Below are 27,943 nucleotides of genomic sequence, written 5' to 3' on the forward strand. Positions count from 1 at the left end.
TGGTGGTAGAATGTGCATTTGGACGTTTAAAGGCGCGCTGGCGCAGTTTATTGACTCGCTTAGACCTCAGCGAAACCAATATTCCCACTGTTATTACTGCTTGCTGTGTGCTCCACAATATCTGTGAGAGTAAGGGGGAGACGTTTATGGCGGGGTGGGAGGTTGAGGCAAATCGCCTGGCTGCTGGTTACGCGCAGCCAGACACCAGGGCGGTTAGAAGAGCACAGGAGGGCGCGGTACGCATCAGAGAAGCTTTGAAAAACAGTTTCATGACTGGCCAGGCTACAGTGTGAAAGTTCTGTTTGTTTCTCCTTGATGAACCCCCCCGCCCCTTGGTTCACTCTACTTCCCTGTAAGCTAACCACCCTCCCCTCCTCCCTTTAATCATTGCTTGCAGAGCCAATAAAGTCATTGCTGCTTCACAGTCATGCATTCGTTATTCATTCATCACACAAATAGGGGGATGACTACCAAGGTATCCCAGGAGGGGTGGTGGAGGAGGGAAGGAAAATGCCACACAGCACTTTAAGCACAGCACTTTAAAAGTTTACAACTTTAAAATTTATTGAATGACAGCCTTCTTTTTTTTGGGCAATCCTCTGTGGGGGAATGGCTGGTTGGCCGGAGGCCTCCCCACCGTGTTCTTGGGCGTCTGGGTGTGGAGGCTATGGAACTTGGGGAGGAGGGCGGTTGGTTACAGAGGGGCTGCAGTGGCAGTCTGTGCTCCAGCTGCCTTTGCTGCAGCTCAACCATACACTGGAGCATACTGGTTTGGTCCTGCAGCAGCCTCAGCATTGAATCCTGCCTCCTCTCATCACGCTGCCGCCACATTTGAGCTTCAGCCCTGTCTTCAGCCCGCCACTTACTCTCTTCAGCCCGCCACTTACTCTCTTCAGCCCTCCACCTCTCCTCCCGGTCATTTTGTGCTTTCCTGCACTCTGACATTATTTGCCTCCACGCATTCGTCTGTGCTCTGTCAGTGTGGGAGGACAGCATGAGCTCGGAGAACATTTCATCGCGAGTGCGTTTTTTTTTCTTTCTAAGCTTCACTAGCCTCTGGGAAGGAGAAGATCCTGTGATCATTGAAACACATGCAGCTGGTGGAGAAAAAAAAAGGGACAGCGGTATTTAAAAAGACACATTTTATAAAACAGTGGCTACACTCTTTCAGGGTAAACCTTGAAAGTTAACATTACATACATAGCACATGTGCTTTCGTTACAAGGTCGCATTTTGCCTCCTCCCACCGCGTGAACGGATTTTGGTTGAATGCCAGCAAACATACACTGCAATGCTTTGTTCTACAGTGATTCCCCAGTACGTGTTGCTGGCCTGGAGTGGTAAAGTGTCCTACCATGAAGGACGAAATAAGGCTGCCCTCCCCAGAAACCTTTTGCAAAGGCAGAACCGCAAATGCCAGGGCAAAGTAATCCTTTCACATGCTTGCTTTTAAACCATGTATAGCATTTTAAAAGGTACACTCACCAGAGGTCCCTTCTCCGCCTGCTGAGTCCAGGAGGCAGCCTTGGGTGGGTTCGGGGGGTACTGGCTCCAGGTCTAGGGTGAGAAACAGTTCCTGGCTGTCGGGAAAACCGGTTTCTCCGCTTGCTTGCTGTGAGCTATCTACAACCTCCTCATCATCATCTTCTTCGTCCCCAAAACCTACTTCTGTATTGCCTCCATCTCCATTGAAGGAGTCAAACAACACGGCTGGGGTAGTGGTGGCTGAACCCCCTAAAATGGCATGCAGCTCATCATAGAAGCGGCATGTTTGGGGCTCTGACCCAGAGCGGCCGTTCGCCTCTCTGGTTTTCTGGTAGGCTTGCCTCAGCTCCTTCAGTTTCACGCGGCACTGCTTCGGGTCCCTGTTATGGCCTCTGTCCTTCATGCCCTGGGAGATTTTCAGAAAGGTTTTGGCATTTCGAAAACTGGAACGGAGTTCTGATAGCACGGATTCCTCTCCCCAAACAGCGATCAGATCCCGTACCTCCCGTTCAGTCCATGCTGGAGCTCTTTTGCGATTCTGGGACTCCATCATGGTCACCTCTGCTGATGAGCTCTGCATGGTCACCTGCAGCTTGCCACGCTGGCCAAACAGGAAATGAGATTCAAAAGTTCGCGGTTCTTTTCCTGTCTACCTGGCCAGTGCATCTGAGTTGAGAGCGCTGTCCAGAGCGGTCAGAATGGAGCACTCTGGGATAGCTCCCGGAGGCCAATACCATCGAATTGTGTCCACAGTACCCCAAATTCGAGCCGGCAACGTCGATTTAAGCGCTAATCCACTTGTCAGGGGTGGAGTAAGGAAATCGATTTTAAGAGCCCTTTAAGTCGAAATAAAGGGCTTCATTGTGTGGACGGGTGCAGGTTTAAATCGATTTAACGCTGCTAAATTCGATCTAAAGTCCTAGTGTAGACCAGGGCTATGAGAAGGACCTTACACCGGCAGATAGTGATTTTGATTCTTTCTTTTATACCTCTATAACTAGCCAAGTGATAAGAATACACCTAAATTCTTAGAGTATAGGCCTTTACAGACAGGCCTGAATATCTATATCCTAACATTTTATAATATAAATGTCTTAATATTGTGTATGTGATCTCCAGCCAGTATCACACAATGAAAACAAAGAGATACTGAGCATATGTAAAAAAAAAAGGAGTACTTGTGGCACCTTAGAGACTAACCAATTTATTTGAGCATGAGCTTTCGTGAGCCACAGCTGATGAAGTGAGCTGTGGCTCACGAAAGCTCATGCTCAAATAAATTGGTTAGTCTCTAAGGTGCCACAAGTACTCCTTTTCTTTTTGCGAATACAGACTAACACGGCTGTTCCTCTGAAACCTGAGCATATGTAGAGTCCCACTAACCTAATAAAAAGATACATGTGTTTATACTCATCAGCTTTGACCAATTCAGGTTTCTGGCTTCAATTCAGCAAAATATTAATAGCATATAAGCACGTTCTTGAGTGCCTTACTGAATTTGGCTATACTTTGTAATGGGACCCCTATTAGCCCCTGTGTGATTTTAACAAGTGTTTAACTTTCCTTTTATGTTAATCTCAGTAATAACCATGGAAATGTTTTTTTTATGTTGAATGAGGGGGAAAAACAATTATTAACATTTACAGATTAAAGTTGAATTCTTCCAAACCTAGATACAGGAAGTCTAAAGTCCAAATAAAGTATATTTCCTAGTTCATATCAAGATTTATAAGCATATTTTTCAGTAAATGCAGATTTATGCCATAGTTTGCTTTTTTCCTAAAGTAAGTGAATGAAAAATGAAGAAAGGCACCTATTTTGTCTTTGCCCCTGCCCCCCACTTCAATGTGTTGTTTCACTGGGGAGTCTGTAACACACACACACACACAAATATCCCAAGTTCTCCACCCAGTTTAGACTTGTATATTTAGTAATGCTGCTCTTTTTTTTTTCTTTCCAGTTTGGAGTTGAGTCATTACCCATGATTTTCCATGCCAGGCTATCACTCTCTACCAGTGATATGACAGCAGGCCAAAATGGGACTAAATAATACATATCACAGTTCACAAATATCAAACTGGAAAAGCTAATGGGGTTTAATATTATTTATGGGCCATTTACAATTCTGCTTCCCTGTTTGTTAACTGCAAACCTCCACTCCTTTTACATTTATAAGCTTTATGCAGAACGGATGGATTGTACAGTTTTGCTCAGGATTACATCCTCTGTGTTAGGAATGCATCTTATTTTTCAAAGCATTCATCCAGAAACTTGGCTGAGAGGGACACCGTACACTGTGTGTCCCTGTATATGCCTCTTGTATCAGACAAGAATCTGCATTGTTATGGTGAAGAAAGGAAGATACGGAAGAAAATTTAAATGTAAACAAAACCAAAAAAGAAATAAGTGGAAAAAGAAAAACAAGGAAGATGGACCTGTGCATACTTTCCCTGCATGTACATACAAGGCCCATTATTATGCATACAAACCAGGTACTGTATGTGTTCTTAAGTGGTCAGCTAGCTGCATAATAGATTGTGCACACACACTAGGACACAATTTATGGTTATAGTCATTAAATGTAGGTATACCAATGAGAAATGTTTGGAAATAAATTATTTTCTGGACTGTTTGTAACCAGAATGTTATGTGGTAATATACAAAGGTTACAGAAGATAGAACATTTTAAAAAACCCAGCAAAACAAAATTAAATAAAAAACAATTAAATTTATCATGCAAGATGAAAGCAAGGAAGGTTCATCATTATTGTCTTAGACCTAATTCCTGTCTTGTGGACTGGTTCTTATATATATATATTATCCTTAAAAGAAGGGTGTATATGCTGAGATTTTCCAAGATGAATAGGAGATTTAGCTACACAATTTTAATTTAAATTAATGGGACTGTACGGCTAAATTCCCTAGATGGTTTTGAAAATCTTATATCTAATCTTTAGAGCTGAATATCACCAATTATGGACATTCTACAGTCCCAGCAGAATGCTGTCTGTATTGCTTACCTGTTATTAGAATACATAACCTACATTGGCCCTGTTGCAGTATAAAACCTATTATTTCTATTATTCTTTTTTCAGTGAACAATGAGGATAATGAATACCCTAACTCTTTATAAATTCAACTTAGGTATTTGCACAAAGTTTGGTGTCCCCTCAAACTTCTCTACACTCAGATATCCACCCCAAATACAAACTCATCCATTTTATCCTCATCCATAACACTTTACATTCAACAACAAACACTTTCCAAACTATGAAAACAGACATGTGTCACCTTGAGGAAGGAATTTTGGACAAATGCACCATGAAACCAATAAGAAAAGGAGTACTTGTGGCACCTTAGAGACTAACCAATTTATTTGAGCATGAGCTTTCGTGAGCTACAGCTCACTTCATCAGATGTATACCGTGGAAACTGCAGCAGACTTTATATACACACAGAGAATATGAAACAATACCTCCTCCCACCCCACTGTCCTGCTGGTAATAGCTTATCTAAAGTGATCATCAGGTGGGCCATTTCCAGCACAAATCCAGGTTTTCTCACCCTCCACCCCCCCACACAAATTCACTCTCCTGCTGGTGCTAGCCCATCCAAAGTGACAACTCTTTACATAATCAAGTCGGGCTATTTCCTGCATAAATCCAGGTTTTCTCACATCCCCCCCACCCCCATACACACACAAACTCACTCTCCTGCTGGCAATAGCTCATCTAAACTGACCACTCTCCAAGTTTAAATCCAAGTTAAACCAGAACATCTGGGGGGGGGGGTAGGAAAAAACAAGAGGAAACAGGCTACCTTGCATAATGACTTAGCCACTCCCAGTCTCTATTTAAGCCTAAATTAATAGTATCCAATTTGCAAATGAATTCCAATTCAGCAGTTTCTCGCTGGAGTCTGGATTTGAAGTTTTTTTTTGTTTTAAGATAGCGACCTTCATGTCTGTGATTGCAAAGATACATTAATTATATTTTCATCCTCTGGACAGATGACTAAATTCCCTCCTAGATTTCCACCAGAACTTCAACCACTACCATCCATCCATCGAACTCTTTCTAAAACACTCTCACACCAACATCAATTTCCTAGCCACCACAATTAGCTTCAGCAATGGAACCCTCCAGACAGCTGTAGACAAGAAACCTGCAGATCACCACACCTACCTCCACAGATTCAGTAACTACTCCAAACATACCAAGAAATCTATTATCCATGGCCAGGCACTCAGATGCCACAGAATATGCTCCAAGGACAAAGTTCAGGAAACACACTTTAGCATGCTTAAAACCTCCTTCACCAAACAAGGACACTTTACCAGGGTTAGTCTCTAAGGTGCCACACGTACTCCTTTTCTTTTTACCAGGGAAGTAGATCTCATCATGGAATGGATTACCCAAATACCCCAAGAAAACTTGCTTCAATATGGGAAGAAAACAACTTTGACCTCATACCTCTAGTTGTCACCTACCACCCCACACAGAATCCCATATTATCATTAAACAATTACAACCCATAGTCGATGAGGACCACATTCTGAAAGATATCTTTTCTGAACTGCCTCTACTGCCCTTCAAACAACCCCCCTCCAACTTCACCAAGTTCACTGTCAGAGGTAAGCTCCCCACAGACCAGGACCCACCATCTCAAATCAGCACCAGACGCTGCCATAAAAACAGATGCAAAACCTGGAGATATATCTCCACTGCTATGATTATCAATACCCCCCATAACACACCTTTTATGAACCATGGGTCCTACACATACCTGCCACAACATGTGGTGTCTTCATCCAATACACTAAATGCTCCAGTAACTACGATGTGGTTGAAACCAGACAATCACTACACTCACAAACAAATTCACACAGAAAAATGATGAAAGACAAAAACAACATATCACCTGTGGTAACACTTTTTCACAAAATGCTCACTCCATTTCTGACCTCTCTGTTCTCAGCCTCCAAGGATACCTGCACAACACCTTCAAAAGATGAGCCTGGGAGCTTAAATTCGTAACTTTGTTAGGCACTAAAAATCATGGACTCAGTAAAGACATTGGATTTATGTCTCATTACAACAATCTATAATCTACCAACTCTCCGTTGCCCTATGACTGCAGAGATGTTAATTGCCTGCTTCGTCTTGAATGGTGTCTTACAACAAGTTAATTCCTCATGCTAAACAATCTGTTCCACCTTCATTTGGCTGTGACACTCTGAGCACCTTTCCCAGATCTGAAGAAAGGCTCTATTTAAGTTTGAAAGCTTGTCTCTCTCACAACAGAAGTTGGTCCAATAAAAGATATTACCTGACCCACCTTGTCTCTCCAATATCCTGGGACCAACACAGTTACAACAATACTGCAATAAACATACTTAGTTCCTTTAGTTTTTCCTCAGAAGCCTTTATTTTTTTAATCATTCACCAAATTTGTTATTCTCCCATTCTGTCTGTATGTCTTCCTGGTATACCATCTTTGTCACATTTGCCTTATCATGTGATCATTAGTACTTTTGAGAATATATATACACACATGAGTAGATGGCTAGCATTCCGTAGTTAACCAGAAATCCATCTGATTGCAAAGAATGTGTGTTGGTTTAGGGCCATATGTTTCCAGTGCTTCTATATTACTGAGTGGAGAAAATCACTCCATTTTACTGCAAATTACAAATTATTGCAAAACTTAATTTGAAAGTCTAGAAGCAACTACACCCTTGAACTTTGTGTGCTGCCAAGGACTACAACATCAGCCCACACAGAAGGTCTCCAAAAGCACAGCATTCAGTGCTCAAAGGAATGTGGCCTATGTTCACATGAGACTCATCTGGGAAAACCAAACTACATACTTAACTGACTATAGAAAAGAGATCATTATTCCATACTCCTCAAGGCAGCAGTAGTTCACGATGTGCAGAAATCTGTACCTCAGGGTCACATTATGTATCTATTTCAAGGGATTTCTAAGCATTCATCTCAGACAAGCTTGCATCACATTTATGTACACCCTATTCTTCATGTTTCTATCGATTCTGCAGCAGTCCAACTCATCTCCTACAATTTTTCACTCTCTTCAGGGAATACACAGAGATTAGCTTAAATGATTGCTAAATGGGTAGCAATAAAGGATATGAAAAGTATAACCATGAAGGAGTGAGAAGGCGTATATAGTGGTCCAAGAGAGCATAACAATGTGTAGAAGTAATGGGATAGAATTTTGCAAAGCAAGATTTAAGCAAAAGAGCAGGAAAAATGTCCGAACAGTGAGGTCTAGTCAGCTGCACAATAGTTTCCCACAGAAATGTGAGCCCTATCTCTTGAGGCTATTAAGCATGGACTGAACAGTTGGTTAATATACTTTAGGTGCAATCCTGCATTATCAGGTGGCTGAATTAAAGAATGTACTAGGCCTTTTCCATCTCCTATTTAAAGATCCTGTGCTATTAAGTAACAAAGGCCTTTCTTTGTAGTGATTCCATTTGTAAATCAGCTCTATAAGTTGCCTCCATGCCTGTGCCTCTGTATTGTGGGAACACTGATTGCTCCAGGACTACAAGACTCAAAAGAGAGTCTGGTATTTAGCATAACAAGGGTAGTGAGAGACAAAAGTTAGAGCAAATGGTTTAGCATGGATGGCCGTGCAGCTCCTTGTCAAAGGGAGATGATGAAATTATTTCAACTATAAAACTATAAAATATGAAAAAGATCAGAACTGTAGAGGACACCAGTACATACTCAAAGTATTAAGATTCAGACATCTCATGACCATAACAAAGACTGTAATGAGAACAGGAAAATGGTACAACATTAATCTATTCTGACAAGCATCGTGGTAGGAATGAGAAAAGGGACTAATTTAACCTATGCCTATTGGAGCCTTCAGACAGTAATCTTTTTTTGTTCCCCTCAGATACTATAGTATAGCAGCTGATCGAAGATAAGATTAAACATAGTTCATTAAAATGTTCATGTGACTTCAGAGTTAATTTGGAATGGATTGTGTGAAGAATGGCACAAGATGAACCATACCTGTGATGTCATTATATCAGGGAAGAGACTTGAGCCCAGAGAAAAAGAAGTCTTCATAATGTAATGTTTTTTATTGGAACATCTTCTGTCGATGAAAGAAAAAAGCTTTTGAGAGCAAGAAGAGATCTGTGGCGCTCGAAAGCTTGTCTCTTCCACCAATAGAAGTTGGTCCAAAAAGGGATACTACCTCAGCCATCTTGTCTCTCTCATATCCTAGGACCACCATGACTAACACTGCAAACAATAACATAATGTTTGTCTGTCTTTCTATTTAAACCCAAATCAGAGTCTTATTTGAAGCAGGCAGGCCCTAGGTTTTGCACTGTACTATGTGAAGTCAGTCACAGACCTCTAGCCAGATTCCTGCCCACCAGAAATAAGGCCAGGCCTCTATCCCTTTGTTTGCCTAAATTCAAGCCTTCATACATAGCAATCACAGAAGGCTGCTTGTGTGTGTGTGAGATGGCCAGCCAACATGCTAGGAGCACAATGAGCAAAGCAACATGGGAAGGACTAGGAGGAAGGGTTGCTTAGTAAGATGTTGGCACCACTGGCGGGGGAAGGAAGAGAGAAGGGCACAGGGAGGGGCAATCACAGAAAACTGAGGGAGAAGATTTTCTGTCAGTGAGTTTCCTGGAACTGTCAAATGTTAAGTGGTTGTACGTAAGTGAGTGGTTTTAGTGCTCACTGTGGTTTGTCCTCAGAGTTCACCATAGAATTGTAACCATAAGCAGTTGGTGGGCTAACACTTACACTTACTAATCAGGATTGTTTCTCTGTTTACCTTCTCCTCCTCCCACTAAAATCACTTACCTGTTTTGGCCACCTGTTGATTTCTTATATGGATGGATCATGAGTTCTTTGGGGCAGGGACTATCTCTTTTATTAAATGTGTAAAGCATTTAGCACAATAGGGCATGATCCCTGCATAATCCGGTCCTCAATGTGTTACCGAAATAGCAATGATAACTAATAATAACATAGTAACATAGATTCATAGATTCATAGATATTTAGGTCAGAAGGGACCATTATGATCAATCATTAGGGTTAACAGAAGAGAAAGACAGAAAGGTCTATTGTGTGACAGGATTTTAGTGAAAAAGGCTCTTGTGCAGTTCATATGCAGTGGGAGGTGGGGATCAAGAGCAGAGGCTAAAGCAGGGAAATACTGGAGATCTCAGCACTCCAAGGAATTAGAGGGGCACCAGATAGAAATTATCACTATTTTAGCTGCTTACATTTCCTCCCAATTCAGTCTTCACTGAAAACCTCATGTACACCAAGAGCTGACAATAAGAGCTAATCCATCAGCAGAAAGCATGCATGTAGGCTTTATTGAGCTTGTTTTTCTGGGGCTGGCTTTTACCTTTCCTATAGCTGTGAAGTGAAATGTTTGCCCTTACAATGCCACTAATCTATGACATTATACAGGCTGAGCTGACAGAAAAGCTACAGCCACTCCATAGTTCAATGACACTTTCTTTTGTTGTTGAATATTTTAGGAGCCATTAGCAAATAACATCACTTGTGTATGACTCTTCCTTGTACGCGATAATTGACTGTCTGCCACAACATGGTACTTTGTCCTGCAAGGTTCCAGCACTGTGAATCTTAGTTATGCCTCACTGATATGTTTACTATTAGAATATGGCAATAGCGCAACTAATGAGCAAAGACATTTTATTGAGAGACATTTATTAGACATTACAGTGAATGTTCAGAAATACTGCAGAAAAGATTACACATACAAAATCGATGTAACCCATAGTCTTTATAGTATACATTAACGGTGCACTGTTCTGATAATATACCCCCTATAGTCAGGGTAAGAATATAGGTTACTCCTTGATATTTAGGAATGCTGAAGTTTACTTAACTGCCTTATTTCATCTTGTAAAAACAAGATTCATATCTATGAAATTATCATAGAAACATCAGTAATGACTCCTTGCTAAGATTTACACTTAAAGCAGGGCTAAAATCTCATCAGTTCACACTTTAATTATTACATTTAGATTCAAAATTTCACACAACTCTTCAGAGGACACTTGAATTTTCCATCATATTGTATATTCCATTATAATTTTCCATTGTATTATTTTTTGTTACATACAAACTTTTGCAAAGGAAACATTTTTAAATGGTCCCTTTCTGAAATTTAGCTCTGACTGGTGCTTGAATTCCGAGTTGAGATTATTCAGTCCAGGTTAATCACCCAGTTTGCTATTGATAATTCCGACTGTCGTAATTTTGCGACTGAGATGCCAAAAGAGAACACGATAGTGTTCATTTTGTTTGCTGTGGTGATATAGTCCTGAAGGAAACCTGTGCACTATTGTTGGAAAGATTCAGAGCAGGTTTTATGCCACCAAAGTTACAGTCCCTGTCTGTGTGCTTTATCTAATGTAGTTCACCAGTCAACCATACTGATCTCAACTGGTTGGGGGAAGGAGGTAAATCGGTGCTGAAAGTAAGGTGCAGAGTAACAGCAGCCACTATTTCAGACCATGCACATTTCAGCTTATGAAGGTTGGTCACACATTGGGTGGATATAATGGGAGTTGTCAATTAAAAGGCAGTCCCAGTTTAGCACCCTGCAGAAAGCCATTTTACTCACTCTGAAAGAGAAAAGAGTGAATTGCACGCCTATTGAATACCATGAAGCCCTTTAATTGTTGATTCCACTTCCAATTATTTTCCCAAACCTGCGAGTGTTTTGGTGTGTTCACTGTTTAAAACTGGGGATTCACTATCAGCATATTTATCAAAACTGATTATTCACATCTCTTATATTCAGCATGTTTATGAGACTTCTCAGTGATTTACAGAATTGGAAATTAAACTCGGCATAGTCAGTACAAATCTGATGGTTACTATTACTATAATTAATTGCATTTTACATTTGGAATTGATTGATTGTACTTCTCATGCAGCCATGAACAAGTTTCCAGTTTATTAGTTGGATAATTTTTGTATATTGTAGCATATCTAGTTTTCTGTTTATTTTAATCAAGAAAATTCTGTTTGTTGCCTTCTATTAGTGAATTATTTTGTTTCTTTAAGTGAAGACAGATTTTCTTCAGAGAATTAAGATATCAGTGTTGATAGGCACCTCCAATGTCATTTCTAATTATTTGATGTGGTTTATACTAGTGTTCCAGAAGAAAAAATAGGGATACTGAATATTGTATTCCCAAAGCTAGTATTCTGAATGTCAATAATGAACATAGTTGTATATTTTGGACCAAATTTTCAAACATCAGTTCTGAGTTACATCTGTAAAATATGCATGCTCATGTACCAACTGGCACATACAATATTGCAACATACAACTTGCACATACAATATGGGAAATTATATGCAAAACTAGACCCTTGCACATGCAAATTTTATATTTAAATATGCTATTAGCCCTTTTACTCATAAGTACTTATCCATTTACTTGCACAATATCTGATTGCATCCATATTTTGTGGGTGCTACTTATGTATAGATGTTTGAAAATGCAGCCATTAGTATCCTTTCACTGCTATAGTCTGATCACCCGGAGTACAAGCCCCATCTGTTTTTCTCGTAACTTTTCCCTGCTCTCTATGAAGGACATGACACAGCTTTGACCCTTGAAGAGACTACACATTGTTCATGTGAATATTGGATGCATTCTGCAAACAATAGATTTTATTACCAACCACATAGTTGGAGATGTAAGTAAAACCTGATTGAATGCAAACATTACTGATTAGTTCTATAAAACATCAAACTAATCCCAGAGGTGTGAATGAATTAAGATAGGTGCATTGGTCATTTTTGTCTCTAATAATTAATAGCACACACTGATCTACTGTACAGACAGGCCCGAAAAGCCTTTTAAATCTGTACAGAGCACCTCTACCAGCTACTACACTTCACAAAGAAGGAGAATACAAAAGATTTAGAATTGGTATTTTGATTTAGTACAGATGAAAGGTGGTCCATTTTAAAATAGATCAAATGTTCAAATTCTTTGAGGGGGTCAACAAGCATGCGGACAAAGGAGATCCAGTAGATATAGTGTATTTAGATTTTCAGAAAGCCTCTAACAAGGTCCCTCACCAAAGGCTGTTAAGCAAAATAAGCAGTCATGGGATAAGAGGGAAGGTCCTCTCATGGATTGGTAACTGGTTAAAAGATAGGAAACAAACTGTAGGAATAAATGGTCAGTTTTCAGAATGGAGAGAGGTAAATAGTGGTTTCCCCCAGGAATCTATACTGGGCCCAGTCATATTTAACATATTCATAAATGACCTGGAAAAAGGGGTAAACAGTGAGGTGGAAAAATTTGCAGATGATACAAAACTATGCAAGATAGTTAAGTCCCAGGCAGACTGTGAAGAGCTACAAAAGGATCTCACAAAACTGGGTGACTGGGCAACAAAATGGCAGATGAAATTTAGTGTTGATAAATGCAAAGTAATGTGCATTGGAAAACATAATCCTAACTATACATATACAATGATGAGGTCTAAATTAGCTGTTACCACTCAAGAAAGAGATCTTGGAGTTATTGTGGATAGTTCTCTGAAATCATCCACTCAATGTGCAGTGGCAGTCAAAAAAGCGAACAGAATGTTGGGAATCATCAAGAAAGGGATACAATAAGACAGAAAACTATCAACCTGTAGAACAACTATGGCATTGTTTTAGCTATGTTGGTCCCAAGAGACAAGGGTGAGCGCAGTAGGGTTGCCAGGTGTCTGTTTTTTTATGGGAATGTCCGGTCGAAAAGGGAACCTAGCAGCATCTGATCAGTATCTGACCTCCACCACTAGGGGGAAGGACCTGGATGGCTTCCAGACCGGGCATCAAGAGGTAGGTACCGCGACCTAGGGTGGGTGGGGATCCTGACCACCCCCCTTCTGCTCTACTGTGCCCTGATTGCCCCAGCCCTGGCTCCAGAGACTGATCCCTGCTGGGCCCTGATTGGGCTGGCTCTGTGTCAGCTCCTCCCAGCCTGATTCTGCAGGCAGCAGGTGAGTCCCAGGAGAGGTGGGAGTGAGTAAGGAGGGGTGGAGAGTAAGTGACAGAGGGAGGGGGGAGAGGAGTGAGCGTGGGACGGAGTCTTGGGGAAAGGGGTGGAGAAAGGGTGGGACAAGGGTGTTTGGTTTTCAGCAATTAGAAAGTTGGCAACCCTAGAGTGCAATAATATCTTTTAATGGACCAAATTCATCTGAGGAAGAGCTCTCTGTAGCTTGAAAGCTTGTCTCTCTCACCAACAGAAGTTGGTCTAATAAAAGATATTACCTAACCCACCTTGTCTCTCTAAAATGATTATAGAATTTGTTTCCCAGTTTCCTTTCCATCTAATGTATCAAAGTGACTAAATATAAATAAAGGTAATATGAATGGGGACCAAATTTAGTGATTTTTTCTTTTATCTTATTATAAAAATTCTATACTCTTGGCTTTTAAATGTAGCTTTATCCTGGATGAGATTTTTACTTGCTAATCAGTGTCTTGCTTTTGTTTAATTTTCGAGCTGGGCTGGTTTGTTGAAAACACATGACCTGTTGATGGGTTTGGGTTTTTTTAGAATAGCATTCATTTCCTTTATAGAAACAGTGTTCATGCCCCTCCCCCAAAAATATTTAAGGAAAGAAGAAGACAGTCCAGCTCAATCACCTGTGCTTTTTTAAACAAATCTAATTCCCACCATCTTGCATTTTCAGCTCCTCACTTAATCCTCTCTTGTACAAACATAGCTACTGGAACTCTGAGCTCATTTACACCCTTTGCTCCATGGGAAGATAGGGTGGTAGTTTCAAAAGTGACTTACAAGCACAAGTTCTGTTGAAAATCAATGGGAGTTAGGAGACTAACCAGCTTTGGTGCTTTTGAAAATCCCACTAGGCACTTTTCTGCATCTTTAGGCCCCTAAATACCTTTGAAAATCTAGCCCTCAGGCTCTTTTGGAAATCCTTCCCATCTTCTATATATTTTAGTGTAAACATCCTGTCATGCATTTAATCTAAGTCTTCTGAGTTTTAAATTGTTTCAGAACGTCCCATTTTAATCAGATCCTTTACACACCCCTCACTTCTTCGTTTCCAAATTAGACAATAACAGTGACCCCAATACCTCTCAATTTTCCCCAAAATTTAGATTCTTCAAGCCTGACATCATGTTTTTGTCTTATCCTTACAGTCTTTCAAAGAGTGATGTACACAGTATTGTTATCACCGTATTCATTTTCTGTTCTATCCCTTTACTAATACAAGCTAGCAGCTTTTGTTTATTTAAATTTGTTTATTAAAATTAATGTTATATAGACAAGGCTGTTGGTTTGAATGATTTTTCCATAAGAACTCTAAATACTGCTACTATATCATTTAATTTAACATATATAGTTCCTAGCTTACTTCCTTGCTCTCAGACTAATTATTTGTATCTACACTGAATTCCATTTATTCATCTGATGGCCTAATCATCTTAAAAGGTCCAGATCCTTCAGAATCTTATTATGGAACCTGGCAGGGTGCTTGGCCAATATAGAATAAAGACTATTACACAGCTACTAGAATGAATACTTTAGTACAATGGATATTATACATGGAGATTTTGATCTTCTGTAACCCATGGTTATATTTAAAACATACAATCAAGAAATTGATTATACTCACTATTTATAGTGAAAATATTTACCTAGACAAATCTTATTGCTTTACCTGGGACCCATCTCTTTCACATAAACTCACTCTACACAATGTTTCTGGGGTGCAGTCAATTACCCAGAGGGGAAAACAACATGGTTGGGACAAAGGACAGAAGGAAGGGTGTGTGCTAATATCCCAAGGTGATAATCAAACACAGGTTCAGTATAAAATTGGAAGTATTTAGACAAAGAAATCAGAGAGGAAATAGTGAGCAATGGTGCAAGCTAAGTTAAACCCCTTCAAAAGATCAGATTGGAAAAAAAGCATTTACACATGGTGGGTGTAATTGGATGTGTGTGTCCTAACTACTTCGCTTTGAGCTTCTGGAACTTGTCTAAGCCCAAGCTTCTCACATAGGCACTGCCTTCTTTGACTAAGGAAACTGGGATTTGGGGAAACCATGAAAAGGGGCTGCTTTTGGTTCCTGACGTGTCTGTACCACCCACCATATTTACACTATCTGTCCCCTCACTTTGCCCACCTGCAAAATGGGAATACTTTCCTGGAGTGCAGGGGAGATGTGTGGATTAGTTAATTTGTATTTATACGGTGCTTTTCAGATTTTCAGAAGAAAGGTGCTATTTAACTGGCAAGTATTATGATGTTTATTATGCAACTTTTCTACAAAAGCCTAACCTAGAAAATTAAGATAATAACTTCTTAAATTATCTGTAAGTATTAGCAAGTACATTTTAATTTTAGAAGAGAAAAAATTGCAAAGAGAATAATCAAAAGATCATCATCACTGACATTTTATCGAGCATATTATTAGAAAAACACTCCTTGTTGGAAGTGTTTTTCCCCATGATTATAATTGAGCAAAGTGGTTAATAGCTGCTGGCTAGGAGCATTCCTGCCCACAGAAGCAAAACTGTTTGAAAGCAAAACATTTTAAAACGTTTTCTATATGCTTGTTCAAACTTGCAGCAAGCTCTAAGTACTGTAAAGGTACTGTGATAATATTTCATAAAATGCATTTTTACAGGTTGTTTGGAACAGCAGGTAATTCATTATTTGCACATGAGTTTCATTTATAGCTATAGGTATTGTATGCCAGAAAGTAATGTTGTGCAGTGTATAGAGCACTGTACATGGACTGGAGACCTGGGTTCTGTTGCTGACTCTGTCATTGATTTGCTGTGTAACCTCGCCAAGCCACTTGGCTTCTCTGTGCATTTGTAAAATGGAGACAGTGATAATTATCTTCCTTGGTAACATACTTTGAGATCTACAGTTTGGAGGTGATATATGACCCTAATTCAGAAAGCACTTAAGCATGTGACTGTCACCATTGGTGTCAATGGGAACACTCATGTGCTTAAAATTAAGCATGGACCTTAGGGCTTTGCTGAGTTGGGCCTATAAGATTGATGTATTGCTATGTACTCAAATCAACTTAGAATTATGTATATAGAGTTATTATAAGGTATTTTTCATGTTCCCAGCCTGAATGAGATGCTTTTGTACCATTGCCTTATATCAAGCCCCAATTGTATCTTTTCCTCACGGTTTAATGCGATGATATGTAATTGGTCTTTTGGTGCCATTCAGTGTGACAAAATACCATTTCCCATTAGAAAAGTAGAGCTATTTGGTGCCAAAAGTGAAGGAGAATCAAAATGGTTTCATAACATATTTAAAATGATAAATATCTGCATTACTCTCTGGCTGACTTGCAAAAAACAGACTCTAGCTGTTGGAATGCCTTAATCAGCATGTCAAAAAACATTAAGTGATTCTAACATCCAAAGAAGCAACGCTGCCATTAATTAACCTCTACTGTATTTGTTGATAAATTATTTAGTCAGCTAATGGAATTTAAATTTCTTAATTGCAATTGTGTATCGCCCTGGACTGCTAGTGAAAGTTGGTATAAAATACATACACTCAATTGCACTTAAGGCTTGGACTGGGCAGTGAATCTGAAATTACACTAAATCCTCATGCTGGCCCCAGGCCCAAGTAGCCAGGCTCTGCATAGAAAGTTCACTGGGAGAGAAAATGTATAACAAACCCTCCACCCCAAAGATACTACTGCAGCCCTTGTGTTACTGTAGCCAGCCACACAATGGAGAGGGATTCACTGGCACCACCCTGATTTGACCCTGCACCACTGCTATATCCCACTATGCTGGGAAGAGAAGAGAACTCCTGTACAGCTGGGTTCCACATCACCGAATGAGCACAGCTGTGCAGAGGAACGACACAATTTCTGCCATAGCCACAGAGAAGGGGAGGGGATTTGCCCCATAGGAAGCATATTCTAAAATGCAGCTTTTTGCTTGGTATAAAGAGATGCAACATTTGGACGCTGAAATTTTAGATTACCTGGATGTTACTTAAAGGAAAAAGCATCGAGTCATAGAAGGCCTGTGAATTTTTGCTGTGAAACATAAAATCAAACCTCAGTTTTTTCTAAATGCTACAGTAACGAAGCTCTCAATGTTAATGAAGAGTGACTAAGATGCGGTATGTGCTAAATTCTATTGGCTCAATTCTGATACCTTACAGTGAGGGAGTAGTATCTTACTCCTCAAGCAATCCCCTGGAAATCAATGGAGCTGCCTGCAGAGTAAGGTTCTACTCAAAATCAGTAGGGGTATCACAATCTCACCCTACACAAACTTCGGTTACTAGAGTGGTACCTGTAAATAACTGTAAGAATTCAAGTAGTGAAGATGGAAGAAATAAATGTCACTGTGTATTCACCTCTTGAAAGGAGCATGCAAAACATTTTATCTAAAAATCTGTTGGCAGCATCCCAAAATGAAAAAGTCATAAGCATCCTAACTGGATGCAATGCACGCATATAGTATCTCAGTACTTAGCATTCTTCACAGGTGGAAAGGGGAAACATGAAAAATGTAGAGGAGGGGGACACAAAGGGGAATTCATTTACCAAGAACCTGTGAATTTTTCACAAGTATAATCAATGTAGAGATGGGGAAAATTATTTGCATTACTGTCATGCTTAGGGCCCCCAGTGTCCAAGGCACTGTAAATGCAAATTGTGTTCTATTTAGGGCTGTCGATTAATTGCAGTTAACTCACACGATTAACTCAAAAAATTAAGTGCAATTAATTGCACTGTTACACAATATAATACCAATTGAAATTAAATATTTTGCATGTTTTTCTACATTTTCAAATATATTGATTTCTATTACAACACAGAACACAAAGTGTACACTGCTCACTTTATATTATTTTTATTACAAATATTTGCACGGTAAAAATGATAAACAAAAGAAATAGTATTTTTCAATTCACCTCATACAAGTACTGTAGTGCAATCTCTTATTGTGAAAGTGTAATTTACAAATGTAGATTTGATATTTTTTTTTGTTACATAACTGCACTCAAAACCAAAACAATCATTAATTATCTGAATGATGGCATGGATTGCATCCTCAGCAAGTTTGCAGATGACACTAAACTGGGAAGAGAGGCAGATATGCTAGAGGGTAGGGATAGGATACAGAGAGACCTAGACAAATTAGAGGATTGGGCCAAAAGAAATCTGATGAGGTTCAACAAGGACAAGTGCAGAGTCCTGCACTTAGGATGGAAGAATCCCATGCACCGCTACAGACCAGGGACCAAATGGCTAGGCAGCAGTTCTGCAGAAAAGGACATAGGGGTTACAGTGGATGAGAAGCTGAATATGAGTCAACAGTGTGCCCTTGTTGCCAAGAAGGCGAATGGCATTTGGGGCTGTATAAGTAGGAGCATTGCCAGCAGATCGAGGGACGTGATCATTCCCCTCTATTCGGCATTGGTGAGGCCTCATCTGGAGTACTATGTCCAGTTTTGGGCCCCACACTACAAGAAATATGTGGAAAAATTGGAAAGAGTCCAGCGGAGGGCAACAAAAATGATTAGGGAGCTAGAGCACAGCTTCTGAGGAGAGGCTGAGGGAACTGGGATTATTTAGTCTGCAGAAGAGAAGAATGAGGGGGATTTGATCGCTACTTTCAACTACCTGAAAGGGGGTTCCAAAGAGGATGGATCTAGACTGTTCTCAGTGGTAGAAGATGACAGAAGAAGGAGTAATGGTCTCAAGTTGCAGTGGGGGAGGTTTAGGTTGGATATTAGGAAAAACTTTTTCACTAGGACGGTGGTGAAGCACTGGAATGCGTTACCTAGGGAAGTGGTGGAATCTCCTTCCTTCAAAGTTTTTAAGATCAGGCTTGACAAAGCCCTGGCTGGGATGATTTAGTTGGGGACTGTTCCTGCTTTGAGCAGGGGGTTGGACTAGATGACCTCCTGAGGTCCCTCCCAACCCTGATATTCTATGATTCTATGATTCAATGTAAAACTTTAGAGCCTACAAGTCCACTCAGTCCTACTTCTTATTCAGCCAATTGCTAAGACAAACAAGTTTGTTTACATTTATGGGAGATACTACTGACTGTTTCTTATTTACAATGTCACCTGAAAGTGAGAACAGGCACTTTGTAGCTGGCATTGCAAGGTATTTACTTTCCAGATATGCTAAACATTCATATGCCTCTTCATGCTTCAGTCACCATTCCAGAGGACATGCTTCCATGCTGATGATGCTCGTTAAAAAAATAATGTGTTAATTAAATTTGTGACTGAATTCGTTGCGGGGGGAGAACTGTATGTCTCTTGTTTTGTTTTACCTGCATTCTGCCATATATTTCATCTTATAGCAGTCTCGGATGATGACTCAGCACACGTTCATTTTAAGAACACTTTCACAGCAGGTTTGACAAAATGCAAAGAAGGTACAAATGTGAGATTTCCAAGGATAGATACAGCATTCGATCCAAGGTTTAAGAACTGAAGTGCCTTCCAAAATCTGAGAAGGACGAGGTGTGGAGAATACTTTAAGATGTCTTAAAAGAGCAATACTCCAATATGGAAACTACAGAACCCGAACCACCAAAAAAGAAAATCTACCTTCTGCTGGTGGCATCTGACTCCGATGATGAAAATGAAAATACATTGGTCCACTCTGCTTTGAATCGTTATCAAGCAGAACCCACCATCAGCATGGACGCATGTCTTCTGGAATGGTGCTTGAAGCATGAAGGGACACATGAATCTTTAGAGCATCTGGCATATAAATATGTTGCGATGCCAGCTAGAACAGTGCCATGTGAATGCCTGTTCTCACTTTCAGGTGACACTGTAAACAAGACATGAGCAGCATTAGCTCCTGCAAATTGTAACCAAACTTCTTTGTCTGAGCGATTGGCTGCAGTAGGGAAAGTAATACGCATGGGGCTAAGGTAGATCATAAAAATACTTAGCAGGTAAAAATTAAGGCCAAGATTTTCAAATGTGAGTGATGATTTTGGGTGCTCAACCAGAGACACTTTATGTAGGCTTGATTTTCAGAGGATTGCGCTTTCTGAAAATCAGAACCCTTTAAAGAGTCTCAAACCAGGCACCCCAAAATTAGGGCACTCATCATCACTAGTCAGTTGCAGGCCCCTGTACTAAATTATGGCAGCCCTGGGGCTGCTTTAATTTACAGCAGCTTTATCTGGGCTCCCTAAGGGTTGCACCACTGCATGGGGTCACCAGAATCTCCACAGCACCCAGTGCTAGAGAGACACCCACTTCTTGTCCCTAATGTGCCCCTTTTAGACTCTATATGAGCTCTACACCAGGGGCTAAAAAAGGAGGCAGTTTTGGGCTGTCTAAAGTCCTATTCTCCAGCCAGTCATGGTGCCTTTAAGGCCCTTTTAAGAGAGAACCACATAGGAGCCAGAATCAGCCCCAGAGACAGTATCCTGAAAGAAACCCAAATGCCTGAGGAAGTTTTGTAGGTGAACAAGATACTCAGCAACAGCAATGCAGGCAGATAAGCTGCTGACCCATTCCCAACAGACAACAGTTCTATGGAAGGTGCATGATTCATCAGGATTCCTGGAGAAAGACTTCTCGGGTGAAATCCTGGACCCACTGAAGACAATGGGAATTTTGCATTGCCTTCAATAAGGCCAGGATTTCACTCCCAGTGCCTCATTCTCATCACTGAATCCCGGGTAGCAGGACCTGTTCATTTGTAGTTCTTGATGGGTTCCTTCTTCCCCTGTTGCCACAAACACAGCTTTTCCCCCACCAGCTGGAACACTGTGCCCCTCATTTTTACTTCAACTACACCTGATTTACCGTACACGTCTTTGAATGCACTGTTAATGCTAAACAAACAATAAGAGGGTTCATTATCCATTGGAACAGCCTATCTTCATGAAAATCAATAGATATTGGTACTTTTAATTTTCATTTAATGTCCATGGACTTCTCTTTTTTTTGGAAAGTCGATAGAAGAAACTAATCCTCAGCAGCTAATAGAAGAAGCAATATTTCTACCTAACCAAAGGTATTTCTGAGACACCTAGCACAGTCATCTCATAGTTAGCCACAACGTTTACTGGCTCTGCTGAGTGCATAATAACAATTCTGCAGCTCTGAGCCAAAACATATGTTCTGAGGAACAAAACAGAAACCAAGCGGATTAGTTTAAAAGGCAGATGTTATATATCAGTGCTTTTAATTGCTTGTGTTACTTATTTTGCCTAGAAGCAAGTCTGCCATTTTGATAAAGGATTTTAACAGTTTTATGTCACCTGGTAGTAACTGCAGATGAAATACAGTTGGAAGAGCTGTTCAAGTAATTGCCCTTTCAATAAAGCAGTTGAATCCCCTCCCCCATCTCTCTCTCTTTCTCTCATACCCACGCACATACATACACACATTCTTATTCGTATTCAGTGTCTTATCTCTCATTGTCTGGCTTGTGAATTATGTGTCTGCTCTTGTGTTTCCTGTCAGGGTTGTTTGCTCATCACAGGCTGGTCATTTCTCATCTATAGAGCTATACAGTCATCACAGTTACCAGTTGTACTTCCATGGTAGAAAATGAGGAGTATGTCCTTTGTGCTACAGTATTTAACCTTCCTTGTGCTGCAGCCTGAAGAGCCCCGAGGACCAAGACTGACACAACATGATTTTTCTAACTATCACCTCAACCTAGGAGCTGAAAAATCAGGCAATATGTCTCTATGCTTTATGCAGCATCACTGCTAATAAAGATATTGGACTCAGGCCTAGGACTGTAGCTGACAACTTTGTTTATGAAGCATTTGGCAGACTAAAAGAGACTGTTCTTCTAGAGGCACAATACTGTGCATTGGCTTGGCAGCGTTGATGTAGCACAGCAGGGTCAAAGGGTTACTGTCTCTTTCCAAATGCTGTGTATCCGAGAACATGAATTGGGGTATGCAACAGGGTCTAACGGGAAATGCTGAGAATGTGTATGAAAAGAATTAAATGAAAGAGCTGCTGTGTGGGAAAGCACAAGGCAGTATTCCAGAGAACACTAAACAGCAGCAGCTGCTTTCCCCAAAGGAGCAGAAGGGACTTCATCTGAGAGAACATGTGATTGACAGAAATTGCTTCCTTGCTCTCTGAGGTGGGGGAATTTACCTAGAGGATACTACATTTTGCCAAGTGAACTAGTATTAAGTCACCACAATAGACACTCACACATGCCAACTTGTCTGCAGATGAGAATGACATTTTGGTAGAGTGACCATCCAGTTGTTTCTGTCCAGAGTGCTTCACAGGAAGACATGAACATTTATTTTTCTCAGTGAATGGAAATAAATATATACAGTAGTCTCAAGGGAAACCGAGGACCTTACTGCCATTTTATGCACCTAAGTCCAATATTTAGGTACCACTGGCATCTACAAAACCCCTGCTCAGCTGCCGTCTAGCCTTATAGGCACCTAAAGTCCTTAGTCACCTACACTTCCACTGTTACAGTCCCCAAGGTGCCTAAATTTCAGTGGAGGGGCATGTGCACAGCTGCCTCAACCCTGACATGGCTCAGCAACTCATAAACTAGGTGTTCCCTACCCTATCTTCTCTCTGGGACTGGACCTGGTAAGCAGGCTCTAGGCATGTCTAAACCCCCATCAAACAGCCAGAGGATGTGGTGGTGGTGGTATCCCCTTTGTAGCTTTTGGTCCAGTTGTAGGGCACTCACTAAGGATGTGAGAGGCCAGGGTTCAATTTCCCCCTCCACCTCACATGGAGACACGATTTGACCCTGGGTCTCCCACCTCAGTGTTCTATCCACTAGGCCAGTGGTTCTCAACCAGGGGTCCGAGGCCCTCTAGGGGGGCGCTAGCAGGTTTCATGGGGGGTGGGGAGGCTGCCAACCAGGGACAGCATTAGACTCGCTGGGGCCCAGGGTGGAAAGCCAAAGCCCCACCGCATGGGGTTGAAGCCTGGGCCCTGAGCCCCGCCACCCGGGGCTAAAGCAGAAGCATGAGCAATATAGTTTTGCAGGGGCCCAGTGGCATATGGCCCCAGGCAATTGCTCTGCTTGCTATCCCCTATCACCGGCCCTGGCTTTTATATGCAGAAAATCAATTATTGTGGCACAGGTGGGCCGTGGAGTTTTTATAGCATGTTGAGAGGGCCTCAGAAAGAAAAAGGTTAAGAACCCCTGCACTAGGCTACTGGGTATTCTGGGGTGGGTATCTCTCAGTCTCTCCCACTGAAGCTGTTCCACTGTACATACATAATTAAACATACACTGAAATTGGGGGAACTGGAACCTGAATCTCCAACCTCCCAAGGGAGTGCACTAGTCATTGAACTATGGAGTCATTCTCACTCTCTCTCTCTCCGGCCCAGCACATATTGAAGTGTTTATGCATAGGTAGGAAGAATGCTAGTTGCGGATAAAACACCATTCCTGTTGGAACTTTCAACTAAAATTAACTTGTAACAAAACAAAAGAAGCCAGAAACCTGTGTTGCTTGCAGCTTTGTACTGAGCTGCTGTCACCACTTGCCCCGGGGCCCACTTCCTGAGCGGAGCTGAGCTACTAGAAACACAAGAATGCCTGTTACCATTCAACAGGGTTTGACTCTGTGCGAAATGTCATAATCGACCCTTCCTTTGAATGCTCATTATATTCAAAAGTGACGTTGTATGTTCTTCTGCCATGTCACCGTGCTGGACAAAACCACCCCAGCATTCCGTGCTCTCAAACTCTGCATGAGTGTGTGAAGGGGGTGCATGCTCTGACCGTATCTGGCATTGCCCGCAGGGCCACCCCAAAGATGCGTGGCTTCACAGGAAGTTCATTACATGATGCCAGGTGTGACACCATCAACTGTGGACACTCATTAGCGCAACAGTAGACTATGTGCGTTTGATGATGATGTCATTCAACACAACAAATATCTCTGTTCTGTGTCTGAAGTGTAATAATCTAATACTAAAGCAACAGAAATACTGAGCAAAGGAAAAATGGTCATCAGCAAACAATATATTGTTAAAAATCCATAGGTCAATGATGATCATGTAGAAAGCTTACTTTTCTCTTACCATTTTTGACATGCTGTGCAACTGTGATAAGAGTTATCTTGTGGTATGCCACAAAATATAGTGGAAATTCAGCTGAGTAAAACAGAACTATTGTATAACTTACCAAGATAACTGGATAGTTAAATGATGTTACCACTGTAAACCTGCTTTATAGAAAAAACTTTAAACAATAAGGGACTAAGCACTGGCTAGGAACAAGCAGCCTGTGGGCAGGCATTGCACGTCACCTCAGAAAGTACTGCCATTCTTGCCTTAACGACCCTGCTTATCTAGCCCGCTTCCTGAACAAAGATTCATTTATGACAGGTTTCAGAGGAACAGCCGTGTTAGTCTGTATTCGCAAAAAGAAAAGGAGTACTTGTGGCACCTTAGAGACTAACCAATTTATTTGAGCATGAGCTTTCGTGAGCTACAGCTCACTTGCTGTAGCTCACGAAAGCTCATGCTCAAATAAATTGGTTAGTCTCTAAGGTGCCACAAGTACTCCTTTTCTTTTAAAGATTCATTTAGAAACCTGTGGAGAACGAGAGGCTGTAATAAATGTGACAAGCTGCTGGCATACAGGTTGTGTGCCATGCTTATAGCTATGTCAAAAGACAAAAAAGCGAAAATGTTTTGGGCCATGCACAGGTGCATATACCCAGAGGAAACAGGGACCTGTAATACATTGGGCAAGGTTCAGCAGTGGGCAAGGCCTGATTCTGCTTTCTCTGATACCCATGTAATTCAGGAGTAACTCCAGTGAAATCGGTGTAAACAGAAGGAAAATCAGAGCCTCAGTGTTGGTAGAGAGTAAGGCCTGGGCATTAAGTTTTTTAAAATATATATTTACATTTTGTGGCATATTTACAAAGTTAGAAGCCTACCACATCTCAAATTCTGGCCTTCTTCATAGGGGTCAGATACCTCAAGAGCTGCATCATGTGATTTGTGAAGGCCTGGAAAGATTGCTAATGCTTTATCATAAGGAGGCATGCAAAGCTCCGCACAGATCTCTTTTAAATGAATTCTACAGGCTCCAATGTCACTCGCTGATACCCTGAAGTATTTGAGGAGTATTTGAGCCACATCTGACAGGCCAGTGCCATGTCCTTGTCAAAGAGCAGTTCCACTGTGGTCATTCCATTTTGTGTAGGGAAGCCTTTGATGCTGACATGGTTCTACTGCAAAGTATAGCTATTGTTTGAAAAACCCTAGCTCTCATCTCTTTAAATTTATTGCATGACATAATCTAACACAAATGAAACCATTTTATTTAATATTTGTTATTGTGATTGTGCAGAAAATCTTAATCAAAAACAAAACTGTTCCCTGCACTGAACTGAGCAGCTGGAAAAATGTAATTAAATGTAATTTGAAAAGGAAACATCAACAACAGGCCAGGCAGGCAATTTAGCCTCGGCTCAAAAGACTCCGTACCTCGAAATTGCAGCAGTGGACACCTATAGCTGGGGGCAGGTCCAGGCTGCAGGCAGCTCCTACATTAAAAACTTCTAAGGAATCAATTATAAAGGTCTCCATCTGAGTGGCGAAAAAATGAAAAAGATAAAAAGCACAGAATAAAAAGTTATAAAAATATGTGGAGTAGCATAATGATCTGGAGAAGACATGGTAAAGTCCCAGTGCACACACACTTCATTAAATGTGAACGTCTCATGTCTATGTGAAACCTAAGTAAATGGGCTCTGCAATACAGGGTGCGGTGACAGAATCTTCCCCCCAACTCACAGCTAGGGTATGGAGCAGCCAGTCTACGGCTATTTTGATAACCTCCTGCAGGATGCAATAGTGCCTTCAGGTAGCTGTGTTCCCCCTTAGGTGGGGGCCAGCAGTCAATAGATCCTGCCACTCCTCAGGACTACTTACAACCACCCTTCAAAGTGGACAATGGTGTGAAGAGAGGCCCCTATGGGGCCCTGTGTTTTATTCCTCTCTGTGGCTTGGCTCCACTATGAAGCATAACTGCAGTGAATGATCCCATGACATTTGTGCATTCCAGAGCCCATCAACAGCTGGGAAGACTTCTCTTTAACCTTCTGCCATGGGCATCCAGATTTGGGGAATGGCATCCTGTTCCATACCGCTTGTGAGAGGCAACTGTCATCTGATTTGAATGACTGAGACAGATTTTAGGAAAACTTTTTTAAATAACAAGAATAACTTACAAAGTAAATGTCACACTGATCCCCCTGTACTCTAGCCTGGCTGTAATCTGTCTAAGGTTCTGCAACTGGCTCCTGGCTCCAGAGGTGAGAGAGACTTTGAGACTCAGAAGGGAGGGTGATACTGCACAGGGTCCTGTAGGATGTGTGGCAATTACAAACTCCCTGCTGAATGCACATTTGCTTCCACGAGCACTCAGTCTCCCAGGGGAATTTGGACTTGCCTCCTCCAATGCACAGAGAGTGTGACAAACAGAAGTGCTGGGAAGAGACTGCTTTTTATTTCTTGGCCTTAGCCATAAGACATGGTTCAAGGTTACAGATGGTGATACCCCCTTTCACATTGCAGAGGTCAAGGGTGACTGGTGCCAGTGGCTGCTGTTACACACACCAGTTCCACTGCCTTTTGGGACAAATGGACCAGAGATGGGGAGGAACTGAGGCATGATATTGGCAGAGGGATGTAATTACATAGTTACAGAATTTTCTTCAGTCAATCAGTGCAGTTTTCATCCAGTTTATAGATTGTTTTAAACTCTGCTAATTCAACATTATGCACGTGTGGCTAGATTCTACTGCACAAATAAAATAGGCTATTATTCTTGGCATGCTTAATGTGATTGAAATAGAGAAAGCAACTCCACTAAGCAGAACAGGTCACTGTATGAAATTCTTAAATGGCCTATTAAATTTCATTACACAAAGATATAAGATTAAGATTCTAGATTTCAAAAATTATCTTGACGTAGTTAGGCAAGTTCTTTCTAAGATCACAAAGCAGCAATCCATCATGCAGGGACTTCAGAGTTTTCTGTGTGTTGTATGCATGGCATTTTGTATTTGTATTTTAAACATTTTTTAAACACACATTGAAATTTTTCACTGGCACTTTAAAAAATGTACCTGGAGTCATGTACAGGCCTGAAATAACATGGAATCAGATCTTCTCATGATATTTACTCCTTGGATGGTGCAAATACTATAGAGTGAACAGATCCTACATTATTTCAGCCAATTAAACAGCTCACCAAGGCCTTAAAATTCATGATGAAATGACAAAACACAAAAGTATTAATTTTATATGCACGCATCCCCAGGTTTCGGATGTGGCTCTCTTTCAGTAACAATAAAAATCTCAGGTTAACAGAGTAGTTAACACATACAGTTAACAT

This window comes from Caretta caretta, chromosome 2 (assembly GCF_965140235.1).
Source record: "Caretta caretta isolate rCarCar2 chromosome 2, rCarCar1.hap1, whole genome shotgun sequence".
NCBI lineage: Eukaryota > Metazoa > Chordata > Testudines > Cheloniidae > Caretta > Caretta caretta.